Source organism: Cupressus sempervirens, chromosome 9 (genome assembly GCF_028749045.1).
Source record: "Cupressus sempervirens isolate cs-2001-9-10 chromosome 9, ASM2874904v1, whole genome shotgun sequence".
Taxonomy (NCBI): Eukaryota; Viridiplantae; Streptophyta; class Pinopsida; order Cupressales; family Cupressaceae; genus Cupressus; species Cupressus sempervirens.
In genome coordinates this window covers 664,998,401-665,011,850 of record NC_143126.1, presented here as the reverse complement: position 1 = coordinate 665,011,850, position 13,450 = coordinate 664,998,401, and the positions used below count along the sequence as shown (strand labels likewise).

Sequence of the window (13,450 nt, the reverse complement as noted above, 5' to 3'; positions counted from 1 at the left end):
TTTAACGGCACTGGTGCGGTGCAAATATGTTGCATCGTAGCCGGTGCCGTTTAACATAACTTCCATCTTCTCGCATTTTTTCCGTACTGTCAGATGTGGTTTCAAAACTTTCATTTTTTTCCGTACTGTCAGATGTCGTTTCAATACTCTCACCTATTGTCACTTTTTATAAATTTAACATTGAAGTATTAATTTTTAAAAGTTACGATTAACATTGAAGTATTGGAATTTTTAAAATTATGTATGGTAATAAGCGATTATTATTATTATTAAATGTTTAATTCTTATGATTTTTTTAAATTAAAACTAATAATATGATTTTTTTAAATTAAAACTACCAATAAGATATTTATTGTTGATTAGAAATTTTAGATTTTTTATAGTGAGGTAGCTTATTTGTAGTTAAATTTTGAGATAAATTGTAGTGTAATTTTTTTTCAATATTTATGAATCTTGATAAAGCTCACAAGTACTTTTATATCTTTTCAATTTCTCTTCAGGGTGAGGCTTCGCCTCCTTGTGTATATTCGTATTGATACTCTGGTGTTTTTTTGGTTCTGAAACTCTTATATCTAATAGGAAAAAAAAGTATTTTTATTTTATATTTAAAGTTTTAAAATTTGTAATTTTTATATGTGAGTATTTTTTTAAATTTTTTTTGCTAAAACTAATTTTCTTCCACTTGATTGGTCCATATAATTTGGGTCTTATACGAGCAGATTTTAAGGGAACACTACCGAATATATGAGAATTATAAGAAAATTAATTAAAAATAAATATCTAATGATTTCTCAAAATTAAATACTTATTATTATTTTTCAAAACATTTTAAAGAGATGTGAAAACTTAAATATTTATTCTAATGTATTAAAAATTAGTTTTATTCGTGTTAATTCATTTTCTTAGACACCATGTCAACAATGTGGGAACTCAAAGCCCTATTTTACCTATAATAAGGAACTTTCTTAATTTAATACACAATATTTATACATATATAAATGATAAAAAGAATATTTTAGCAATAAATATAAAATTATTTAAATTATACATACATGTATATATATCCATTTTCAATATTGGTAGTATACATTTATTTAGTAATATATAAGTTTTGCTTACTAAAAACAACAATTTGACGAAATTTCATCATTTCAGCTAATATGACTAAAATGCATTAAAAGTCTATGATTTGTAAATAAATCATTATTTTATTTTATTTTAATTTATACTTCACATTTGAATTGAGACATTAAAAAATTTTAGTTTTCATTTCCTATATTAAGAAAATTAATATTATAACTAAGTTGAATAATAACATTACATTCATAAAAAAAAAAAAATTTAGTTTAAATTATAAATATTTCTACTTAAAAATATTAGGATAATTTTTATAATCATTCTAAATTAAAAGTTTTCATGTAAAATTTTCATTTAATACTATTTAAATATTATTATTACAATTAATTTTATTAATTTTCTTATTTACTATTGTTTCTAATTAAACTATTACAACTTAGGCAAATACAAGCCACTATATTAAATCTTAAATCAAAAACTTGTTTTAAAGATATCTGAATTTTATTGAATAATTTAAATAGATATATATTTTTTATGGGTACTATAAATATCATATTTACTATAGATAAATTTTCAATAATATTATTTTGATTATTTACATTAATTTATTATTTTTTATAAAAATAATAATATCATTTTTTAATTTAAATAATATTGATATGAATAATTAAAGTAATATATATTATTAAAACATATCTAATTCAAATAGTTTTTTAATAATATATTTATTCTGATAAAGAACATGATTTATTTAAATTACCTTTATTTAAAATATTAAAATAGTATTATTGAAATATTATTATGTAAAATTAATGATTTGAATGTAATTAACTTGGTTAAATTACATAATAGCTTTTATTGACCTACAAAATAAGCTTTGTTTCTATTAAATTTTTATAAAATAATAAAACAAATACTGATTTCAAATAAAAGATAAATTCATTACATCATTTATTTGAATAATTTATTTTAAAATTTGTAAACTTTGTTAGAGTTTCAAAGTGATATTTGGTTTAAAAATAATTGTAAGTATATACTTTTCTAAAGATTTATAAATATTGAAGAGGTCAAAATTTACAATACAAATGACAACTTCAAATAACTTACCTCCTAAATAAATAAAATTTCTAATTTCTGATCAAGAATCAATATTTTATTTTTAGTTTTAATAAAAAAAAAAATAATATAATCATAAGAATTTAACATTTAATAATAATAATCACCTATTATAATAATTAATTAAAATTACTTGTAAGCTTTCTAAAGATTCATAAAGATTGAATAGAAAAAAAAATACACTACAATTGACCTCAAATGATAACTACAAATAAACTACTCACTATAAAAAAATCTAAAATTTCTAATCAACAATAAATATCTCATTGTTAATTTTAGTTGAAAAAAAATCATAGGAAATAAACATTTAATAATAATAATTGGTTATTACCATACATAATTTTAAAAATTACAATACTTCAATGTTAATAAAATTAGAATACTTCAATGTTAAATTTATAAAAATGGGAGAAGACGGAAGTGGTGCAAATAAGTTATTATTTCTATTTTTTTTTTTATGAATGTATTGTTATTATTCAACTTAGTTATAATATTAAATTTCTTAATATAAGAAATGAAAACTAAAAAAATTTAATGTGTTAATTTAAATGTGAAGTATAAATTAAAATAATAATAATAATAATGATCGCTTATTACCATACATAATTTTAAAAATTACAATACTTCAATGTTAATCGTAACTTTTAAAAATTAATACTTCAATGTTAAATTTATAAAAAGTGACAATAGGTGAGAGTATTGAAATGACATCTGTACGGAAAAAGGGGAGAAGACGGAAGTTTTGAAACCACATTTGATAGTACAAAAAAAATGCAAAAAGACAGGAAGTTATGTTAAACGGTAGGCCCGGTGCAAATATGTTGCATCGTAGCCGGTGCCAAAAAGAATAGCAAGGGCTTCACAGACACGGACACGGACCAAAATTTTGTATTTTTTAGCACATAAAAATGTGGGATTGGAATAAGTATTCCAATTCCACCTCTTTCTTTGGGTGGAATTGAAATACCTTTTTTTTTTTTAGGTACAAAATGGCATACGTATTCTACTTGTATGCCTATTCCATATTCCTACAAAACACATCCAAACGGAGTATTTTACTTGTATGCCTATTCCGTATTCCTACACAACACACCCAAACGGAGAATTCGATGATTTTTGGAATAGACAAATGCCTATTCCAGTCCTATTCCACTTGCCAAATGGGTCCGTACAAATATTTATGCGCTCCTATTGGTTGACAATATCTATAAGTCTTCTCCGTGGAATTCTGGGAGCATGTACTCATCCAAGATGTCACGTCAATTACAGCACTCTTCGAAATGAATACCGTATTCAAATTTTCAAATTTAACTCTTCCAAGACGTGACGTCAGTTACATCACTTTTTGAAATGAATACCATATCCTAAGTGAAAGCCACTTCAGCGACTTTTACATTAATTTATCCATTCGAAAATCGACTATAAATTAAAAAATAATATATATTAATTAATTATGCTATAACAGTTTGGAAATATTTGACTATAACTTAGGAACACGCTAATATTGAATATTATTGTGAGGACATATGGTAATTACATCCTTCCCTAAATTTAAATCTTCGTAACGAAATTTAACTGAATACTTTTCTGTTGACTTATTTATTGAGTTGATTAATTTTGTGAGAAAAATGTCTTTGATGACTATTTTATTTATGTCAAAAGATTATCTTGGTTTTATAATCTTTGACTATTAAATCGGATAACATTTAAAATTACATGTTTGTAATAGATTTGTATTCGGTTGCCTTCCCCAATCGGAATAGTGTTGTAAATTGATACGAAAAGCAGAACGACGGCCATAATAGATGTGAAAAATTTAACTATTGCAGTCATTGATTATTAATCTTCTATCATAAATGATTATTAAACTGCTGAAAATAAATTCCTAGCTAATATCGAAAAATAACACAACTGCAACTTCACTTATAAAATACGAAAAGAAATGCACAACACAATGAACACAATATTTTTGGACAAATTGTCCCTGGAAAAACCCCTAAGGGAAAACCAGTTCTATAGATGAGAAATTATATTAAACTTCAGCAAATCAAGAGATACAAAATTCCTTGCCTCTCATTGGCAGAACTCCAACAACCTCCTAATTTCTCTCGTTGATATTCCCCACTGCTATCCCCACGCTAACACTACACTCTTGCTAACACTGCAAGACAATTTTCTATCACTGCAAAATGCTTCTCCAAAACTTCATGTTCTCCAAATGCCCCCTAGACCCCTTTTTATACTACTCTCGTTGGTAAACCAATGGCCAAGATTGATTTACAATCGACGGTGGAGATATAAAACAACTTACCAACCCTAATTGGTTTCTAGTTGCCTCTAAAAGAAGTCAATTATTTAATAAATAATTGTCCTTGCTCTAACCAATTTGTTAGCAAAAACAATTAGATACTACATAATAGCATATGGACAAACAGTTGTCCAAGCTAACAAAACTTACACTCCCTCTTAGCGAGGAAGCTTATCTGCAGGACACCTAACTTATCTCTTAAGAAGATAAATTTTGCCTTCCCCAATGCCTTAGTCAGAATGTCTACTACCTGCTCCTCTGTAGGTATGTATTGTAGCTGAACAACTCCCCTTTGTACACAATCTCTGATGAAGTGATATTTGATATCTATATGTTTAGACCTATCATGAAACACTGGATTCTTAGACAACTTGATGCAACTCTGATTGTCACAATGCATCACAGTAGTCTCAACCTTCTGACCAAACAAGGCTACTAGCAACTTCCAAAGCCATATAGCTTCACATGTCGCCATGCTAGCTGCTATGTATTCTACTTCTGCTGAACTTAGAGCCACAGACTTCTGCTTCCTGCTGAACTAAGATACAACTCAGGATCCCAAGCTGAAACAACACCTTGAAGTGCTCCTTTTGTCTTTTGTACTTCCTGCCCAATCTGCGTCAGTATAGCCTATCAACTTGATACCTTCACCTCGAACATATCTGATCCCATACTCGACTGTACCACGCAAGTAATGTAGCACATGCTTAGTCGTTATCTAATGCATTCTCTTTGGTTCAACCATGAACTAACTAAGAGAGTTTACTGCAAATGCTATATCTGGCCTAGTATTGACCAAATACATAAGCAAACCAATAAACTACCTATATAAAGTGGGATCTACATCTTTCTCCTTAGATGTATCTACCTTCCTCCAATTCATGATCATGGGTGTAGACATGGCTTTGCAATCCTCCATCCCGAATTTTTTGAAGATTTCAATGCAATATTTCCCTTGACCAAGGAAAATCTCCCCATCTGTCTGCCACACTTCCATGCCTAGAAAGTAGTGCATAAGTCCTAAATCCTTCATCTCGAACTCTTCTGCAAGGTTCCTCTTGCAATCCACTATGAGCCCTAGTGAACCTATAAGAAATAGGTCGTCCACATAAAGAAAAAGAATGAGAATCTCACCCCCAACCATCAAGTAGTAGAGGTTAGCATCTGCTTCACTCTTCACAAAGCTCATTTTCTGCAAGTATGTATCAATGCGCTCATACCACACTCTAGGAGCCTGCTTGAGTCCGTATAATGCTTTCTTCAATCTGCACATGTGGGTCTCTTTGTTGTGTGCTACAAAGCCTTCTGGTTGTTCTATGTATACCTCCTCCTTCAACTCACCATTAAGGAATGTTGTCTTGACATCCATTTGATGGATTTGCCATCCCATCTGTGTTGCAAGTGAGACTACAGCTCGTATAGAAGTATACCTGGCAACTGGAGCAAATGTCTCCTCATAGTCTATTCCCTCCTTCTGAGAGAACCCCTTTGCCACGAACCTTGCCTTGTATTTCTCGATGCTACCATCTGCACCGTGTTTTATCTTATAGATCCAGGGTGATCCAACTACAACCCTATCTGTTGGTCTAGGTACTACCTCCCACACATCATTCTGCATTATTGAAGAATATTCCTCAACCATAGCATCTCACCATACCTAATGTTCTGCAACTTCCTGATAGCTAGAAGGCTCACTATCTACCAACTGACTAACTAATGCCACATAGTCATTAAACTTGGTTGGTTGTCTTCACTGTCTAGTACTCTTCCTAGGAGCTCCCACAAACTCCTGAGTATCCCTTTGTGTATCTGGAACCACATGGTTCCCACTGCCAATTGTAGAGGATGAAATGTCAACCTCTAAGTCTTCTAGATGCATTTTCTATTGCACCTGTTGCTCCATGCTCTGTGAATCTTCACTAACTGAGTCTACTCTCGTACTGGTAACTATACTTGAGCTTTGTTGCTCTTGAATTGGTCTTGGAGCTTCTATTGGCTGCTCACTCTGATCATCTACTGGAAAATCTCTAGATCTCCTGAATGCCTTGTCCTCCATGAACTTGACATCCCGTCTGGCAATAATTCTTTTAGTCCCCGAAATAAAAATCTTGTATGCCTTTGAGGTCTCACTGTACCCAACAAAGTACCCCCTCTTTGCAGTCTGATCTAACTTTGCATGTGTATCTCTAGGAATATGACAATATGCCAAACTCTCGAATATCCTGAAGTGACTAACATCTGGCTTCTTCCCTATGAAAGCTTCCTCTGGTGTCATCTTCCCTATCACCTTGTGTAGAACTCTATTTTGGATGTAGACTACTGTATTACACGCCTCTGCCCATAAGTAATAGGGCATGTCCTGGTCATGTAGCATAGCTCTTGCTGCCTCCGATATAGAATGGTTCTTCCTCTTAGCAACTCCATTCTGTTGTGGATTGTAAGGAACAGTCCATTCTCTCTTGATTCCTTCTCTGGTGCAGAACTCCTAGAAGACATTTCCTTTGTACTCGCCTCCATTGTCTGACCGAAGAACCTTTATCTTCTTTCCTGTCAAGTTCTCCACAAGAGCCTTGAACTCTTGGAATCGACTGAAAACCTCATCCTTAGTCTTTAAGAAGTATATCCAAGTCTTTCTAGAGAAATCATCAATAAAAGTAACATAGTACTCATATCCTCTAAGAGATTTTGTCGACATTGGTCCACAAACATCTGAATGTACTAGATCAAGAACACCCTTAGATCTGGTGTCACTCCTTGGAAAAGATGCTTTCGCAAACTTCCCCAACACACATCCCTTACATACATCGTCATGCTCTGTGCTCACCTCTGGAACACTTGTCACTGTCTTACGAAGCAATCTAAGTGCTCCATGATAAATATGGCCCATCCTCCTATGCCATAGCTCTCCAAGATCTCTAGGATTACTATTGCTCATAAGTGCCTTAGGAGTATCAAACTGCAATCTATAAAGGTGACCACTCCTAACTCCAATAGTTATGGGTGATTTTCAATCCTTGTGCTTAATCAACACATTTGTCCCTCTAAAGAGTACATTATAACCCCTATCCTAAAGAACAGATACAAAAATCAAATTCATACCTAAGCTTGGCACATATAACACATCATGAAGTGGGATTATCTTTCCATTCTCCCTCTGAAACTGAATAGTCCCTTTTCCAACAGGGTTGACTTTGGACAAGTTTCTCATAGAAATCTGGATGTTGGTGTCCTCCTCCTTGTAACTGGAGAAGTACTCTCTAACTCCTGTCATATGAAATGACGCCCCACTATCTATATACCAAACACACTATGAGGTTGAGCTAACCATACAAGCTATGAGTGCAAACTCATCTTCCATTCTACTGGAGAGTTCTTCTGCACTTGTTGAAGCTGCCACCTGCTTCTTACCCTTCTTCCTCTCTGGGCAATCACTGACATAGTGGCCAAACTCGTGACATCCAAAGCACTTGACCTTAGAAAGGTCCTTCTTCTTCTTCTCACTTTGTGAATTTTATCCTTTGCTAGATCCCTTTTTTTCTTTCCCTTTACCCACTAGGGCAACGTTCTCTTGTTCCACTTCATTTTTCTGACTCTTGTTGGTCCCATTGACAAGACTTAGTCTAAACTCCTCCTGAGTGAAATCAGTCCATAGTCGATCTCAACTCAGTAAAGTATCTTGTCCACTGAAAACTTGAACAAAGACACTCCATTGTTTAGTAAACCTATTTAGGGCCATTCTCACTAGCTCATCATCACTAGGGCTATCTCCAACAGCCGCTAACTCATCTTTGACAAGTCTGAGCCTGGTAAGGTAACTTGTGACGTCTTCTCCCTGATTCATTCGAGTATTCTTTAGCTTCTCTCTAAGAATCAACTTCCTATTGGTGGTAGCATTCTGGTATAGATTCAGAATGGCATCCCACATCTTCTTTGTTCTATCTAGCTCTGAGATATGTGGAACAATATGATCCTTGACACCATCAAGGATAATCCTCCTCACTTTGGCATCGTCCTTCCTATATGTTGCAAGCTGTGTTGCATCTGTTGGTATAGGTACAACACTGGTAGCATAATCCTTGATACCATTCTCTTCCAACAATAAAGAAATTCTGGCCTTCCAGACACCAAAATTTGACGCACCATCCAATCTATCCTGATCTCTCAAACCAGCTGAAGCCATCGTAAGGGTTTAAAGCAATAATAAATCTAAAGAGATCAAAATTTCTTTCCTAGGGCAAAACTCTTCTACCCTTAACAATGCTCTGATATCATGTGAAAAATTTAACTATTGCAGTCACTGATTATTAATCTCCTATCATAAACGATTATTAAACTACTAAAAATAAATCCCCAGCTAATATCAAAAAATAACACAACTGCAACTTTACTTATAAAATACGGAAAGAAATGCACAACACAATGAACACAATATTTTCGGAAATTGTCCCTGGAAAAACTCCTAAGGGAAAACCAGTTCTATAGATGAGAAATGATATTAAACTTTAGCAAATCAAGAGATACAAAATTCCTTGCCTCTCACTGGCAGAACTCCGACAACCTCCTAATTTCTCCCGTTGATATTTCCCATTGCTATCCCCACGCTAACACTGCGCCCTTGCTAACACTGCAAGACAATTTGCTATCACTGCAAAATGCTTCTCCAAAACTTCATGTTCTCCAAATGCCCCCTAGACCCCCTTTTATACTACTCTCATTGGTAAACCAACGGCCGAGATTGATTTACAATCGACGGTGGAGATATAAAACAACTTACCAACCCTAACAAAATTAGTTTCTAGTTGCTTCTAAAAGAAGTCAATTATTTAATAAATAATTGTCCTTGCTCTAACCAATTTGTTAGCAAAAACAATTAGATACTAAATAATAGCATATGGACAAACAGCTGTCCAAGCTAACAAAACTAACAGTAGACGGAGAGTCTCTATAAATTCGGCTGTATTTCCCCTCAATTTAATAACATACATCAGCTAGATTGATTTCCAATTCTACGCTATAGGAGGAGCTAGATTAAAATAAGAATGAAGATCCTATTCTCTTTGATTTCATGCCTGCTTTTGTTTACAAATCAACATGACTTGCTCGGTCCAGTGGAGGCATTAGGTCAGTGTATAGTTTTAAATATTTTGAATATTCCCCTTCAGATTTATTACCCTTGATAAAAAAATTGTTGAGTTTCATATTCGTTCCTAACATGTATATTATTGGTGATGTCTGCAGAATATCCATATTCGTTTATGACATATGATGCTGAAAAGGTGGCTGCGAGAACGTATGATTACATTGTGGTTGGAGGAGGAACAGCAGGATGTCCTCTGGCTGCAACGCTGTCACAGAATCATTCTGTTTTGGTGTTGGAGAGGGGAGACACTCCCTATGGAAATCCCGACACTGCAGACAACAAAGGGAGTTTCAAGGTATTTGTCAACGCCAGCGAATATCCGTATGTCCTGGAGGGATTTGTGACAGAGGATGGAGTGCAGACGGCGAGGGCGAGGGTTTTGGGAGGTGGAACGTCAGTCAATGGGGGGTTCTACAGCAGAGCAAGCCTTCAATTCATTCGAAAGATGGGTTGGGACGAGAAGCTTGTGAAGGAGTCATATGAATGGGTGGAGAGATTGAATGCCTTCAAACCTGATCACCTTTTTCTTTGGAGCTCCGCTGTACGGAATGGCCTATTGGAAGCTGGAGTGCTTCCTTACAATGGGTTTACTCTTGATCACTTGGAGGGCACCAAGATTAGTGCTACCATTTTTGACAAGAATGGGACCAGACACACGGCTGCCGATCTTCTGCAGTACGCAAATCCAGACAACATTGTAGTTCTCCTGAATACGACGGCCAGCAGAATCCTCTTTGATTCCTCTACGGGTACGCACGTATATCCATTTTATATCTATATCCTCCTTATTTCTGTTTGTGTTGCAAGCATAAATTGTACTCAAGTACAAATCTTTGTTGTTATGTTCTAATTAAGTAATTTTTCTATTCCATATAGAGTTTGATGGTCACGAGCTTGTCAATAATTTTCCAGGGAAGCTGAAGGCTAGCGGTGTGGAATTCATGAGTAGCAGTAGTGGCAAGTCTTATCAAGTCTCAACCAACAAGTCATCAGATATGAGCGAGGTTATTTTGTCAGCAGGAAGCATAGGCAGTCCCCAGCTTCTGCTATTAAGTGGAATAGGCCTATCAGAAGAACTAGAAAAGTTGAATATTAATGTTCAGTAAAATTCAAAACTAGTAGGGAAAAGGGTTCAAGACCCACCTCGTTCAACCGTTGTCATTCAATCCCCCAAACCACTGGAGTATGGGAACGCACAGATCGTAGGTATAATAGACAATTCAAACATATATATTGAGCCTATTAGCTATATCAAGGAAATAAATGCCACACATAACCAATATTTAGGTGTAATATCTAGTAAGGTGGCCTATCCCTTATCAAGGGGTGAGTTGTGGCTTAATAGCAAGGACCCTTTTGAGAGCCCTTCTGTGAGATATAATTATTTTTCTCATCCTTTGGATCTAAAAGAATGTATGCTTGGTGTGAAGACATTATCTAATATCAGCATGACATCATCTATCCAAGAGTTTGCATTTAATGTTAGTGGAAACTCGAAGATGCTCAAATTCAGTGGACCGTCATTGCCACAAAACCCATTAGACAATGCTGCCCTCATAGAGTTTTGTAGGGATACACTTGCATCAGTATGGCATTATCACAGAGGATGTCAAGTTGACCTTGTTATTGATCAAAGATATCATGTAAAAGGGGTTGATAGTCTAAGGGTTGTTGATAACTCCATTTTCAAGGATAGCCCAGGGACAAATCCACAAGCCACTACTATGATGTTGGGAAGGTAGTTTCTTCTTTCTTTCAATATAATTTATTTGTTGTAAAATCTTCAAACTTTTTTCATCTTTGTTTTAAGGATGTACTTGTATTTGGTCCTGTATGTAGGTACGCGGGAATTCAAGTCATCAAGGAACGTACACACACTAAAAGTACTACAAATTAAAATTTCTACAAAATAGTGTGTCATATATTACCTTTTATTGTGTATATTCTTTAGAACAATACTATTTTTCATGTGATCTCATATTACATGAATAAATGATGATGTAATTGATAACTCTATGAAGGATTTATGATAATAAAAATTTTAGCACTATGAATAATTATCAAATGTCCATCTCTAGGTACAAGTTTGATCATTTTCATGTTCTTTTGCCATATTCAATATTCAATTATTGTTAATCACATATATATCAAATTGAAGTGTAGTAAATATGTGGATAGATATCAATATTAATTAATTTATATTCAAATCTATCTTTTGTATTATACAATAAAAAATTGGCAAGCTATTCATTTTATCAAATTTTAGTAGAAACTATATTAGATATCAGTAAGAACTACTTATAAAATTTATTACTTGTGAGACATATATTGATGGTTTATTAAAAAAACTGATATTTTTCAAATAAAAAGATCACAAATTTGAAATTATATATTATTCAATGCAAACTAAAGTTGACATTGATTTTACTAGATATAATTATTATAGTTTTCTAGTTTAAAACAAAAAAAATCAACCTTGTCTTTAATAATTAAATCTTATCATAGATAAACATCAATTTAAAAAATATAAAGAAACTACATTAAATAGACTTGTCTTATCCTTGTTGTAATTGAAACAATAAATATTAACTCAATAGAGATAGATAACAATAAATCATTTAAGAATACATAAGAATCTATAGATAAATACTATATAATCATGTTATGGGTTCTAACTTCTATTATTAATTTTATCACCACATAATTTTGATCAAGTCTCTATTTTCCAAAGGTATAATACTTCCACTACACTTTAGAAATAAATAGAACATCTAAAGTTTGCATATATTTAAAGTAAAAATTGTATAAATTTCTCTATCTTAAGATATGAATTTATTTATATTTTTTAACACCATATCTAACAAAACTATATATATCTATATTCATTATTCCTAGTATTTTTGTTTAATACAATTTTTATACACCTCTATTTCATCTTTTTGTGTTTTTATTTGATAAAATTGGGAGATGGTTTTAACCCTCTACATAAAAATTCTAAACGTAGCACATATGGCTCTCTTATGTAATGAGATGACAAGGTAATTCAAATAACTAATGTGAGCATAGGAATAGATCATAGCTAACATGATACACCCTTAAATTAACAATATAGCATTGAAAAAGAGACATAAATTTGCATAAAATCTTTAGGTAAAATTTGAACCATCAAGGAAGGGACTAAGCAACACCCAAAACCAAGACATATAAAAGTTAGCTTACAATTGGAACAAAATTTGGAAGAAGAGGAAATAGAGTCGAGCATAGACACAATCTTGAAGGAAATTGAAAAAGAAAAATTTCAATTATTTAGAAGAAATTATATGTGTGAGCCTTCTTATATTAATAGAACATTATTAACCTTCCTTTAATTTGTGATGAGAAAGGAAAGGTAAGGTCTTTTTATAGCCCATGACACTAGACATGATTTTTTGGGTTCACATATGATGACAACAATATGTGACTACAAACCAAACACTTAAATTTTCTATAAACAAGAGGCACATTAGTGATATATTTTTTAATATATACTTTAGAAAAAGTATCAATTTTTTTGCAAATTCAACATTATTTTAGGGGAAATCTTTTAATTTTATTGCCAATTATTTTCAATCGTATGAAAATTCTATAAAATCCTAGTGAATCTTTCATTTTGGAAGAAAAATATGGATAAAAGCACATATCTCTAACAACAATCATTCACTATTATTATTATATGGTGTCTAATTGGTTATTAAACTTCAATGTTAAATTTAGCTTGATTGTAATGCTATGATTTCCTTCCAAATTATTGAATGGGGCTTGTGGGAATC

At 32.6% G+C, this 13,450-nt stretch overlaps 1 pseudogene across 1 annotated transcript; it reads left to right on the top strand.

The window, feature by feature from the left end:
• Positions 1–9,499: 9,499 nt before the first annotated feature.
• Positions 9,500–11,538, top strand: LOC149540505 (protein HOTHEAD-like; annotated as a pseudogene). Its single transcript, XR_016356533.1, has 4 exons — positions 9,500–9,622; positions 9,740–10,390; positions 10,554–11,379; positions 11,481–11,538. The product of XR_016356533.1 is annotated as a protein HOTHEAD-like (transcript).
• The last annotated feature ends 1,912 nt before the right edge of the window (positions 11,539–13,450 follow it).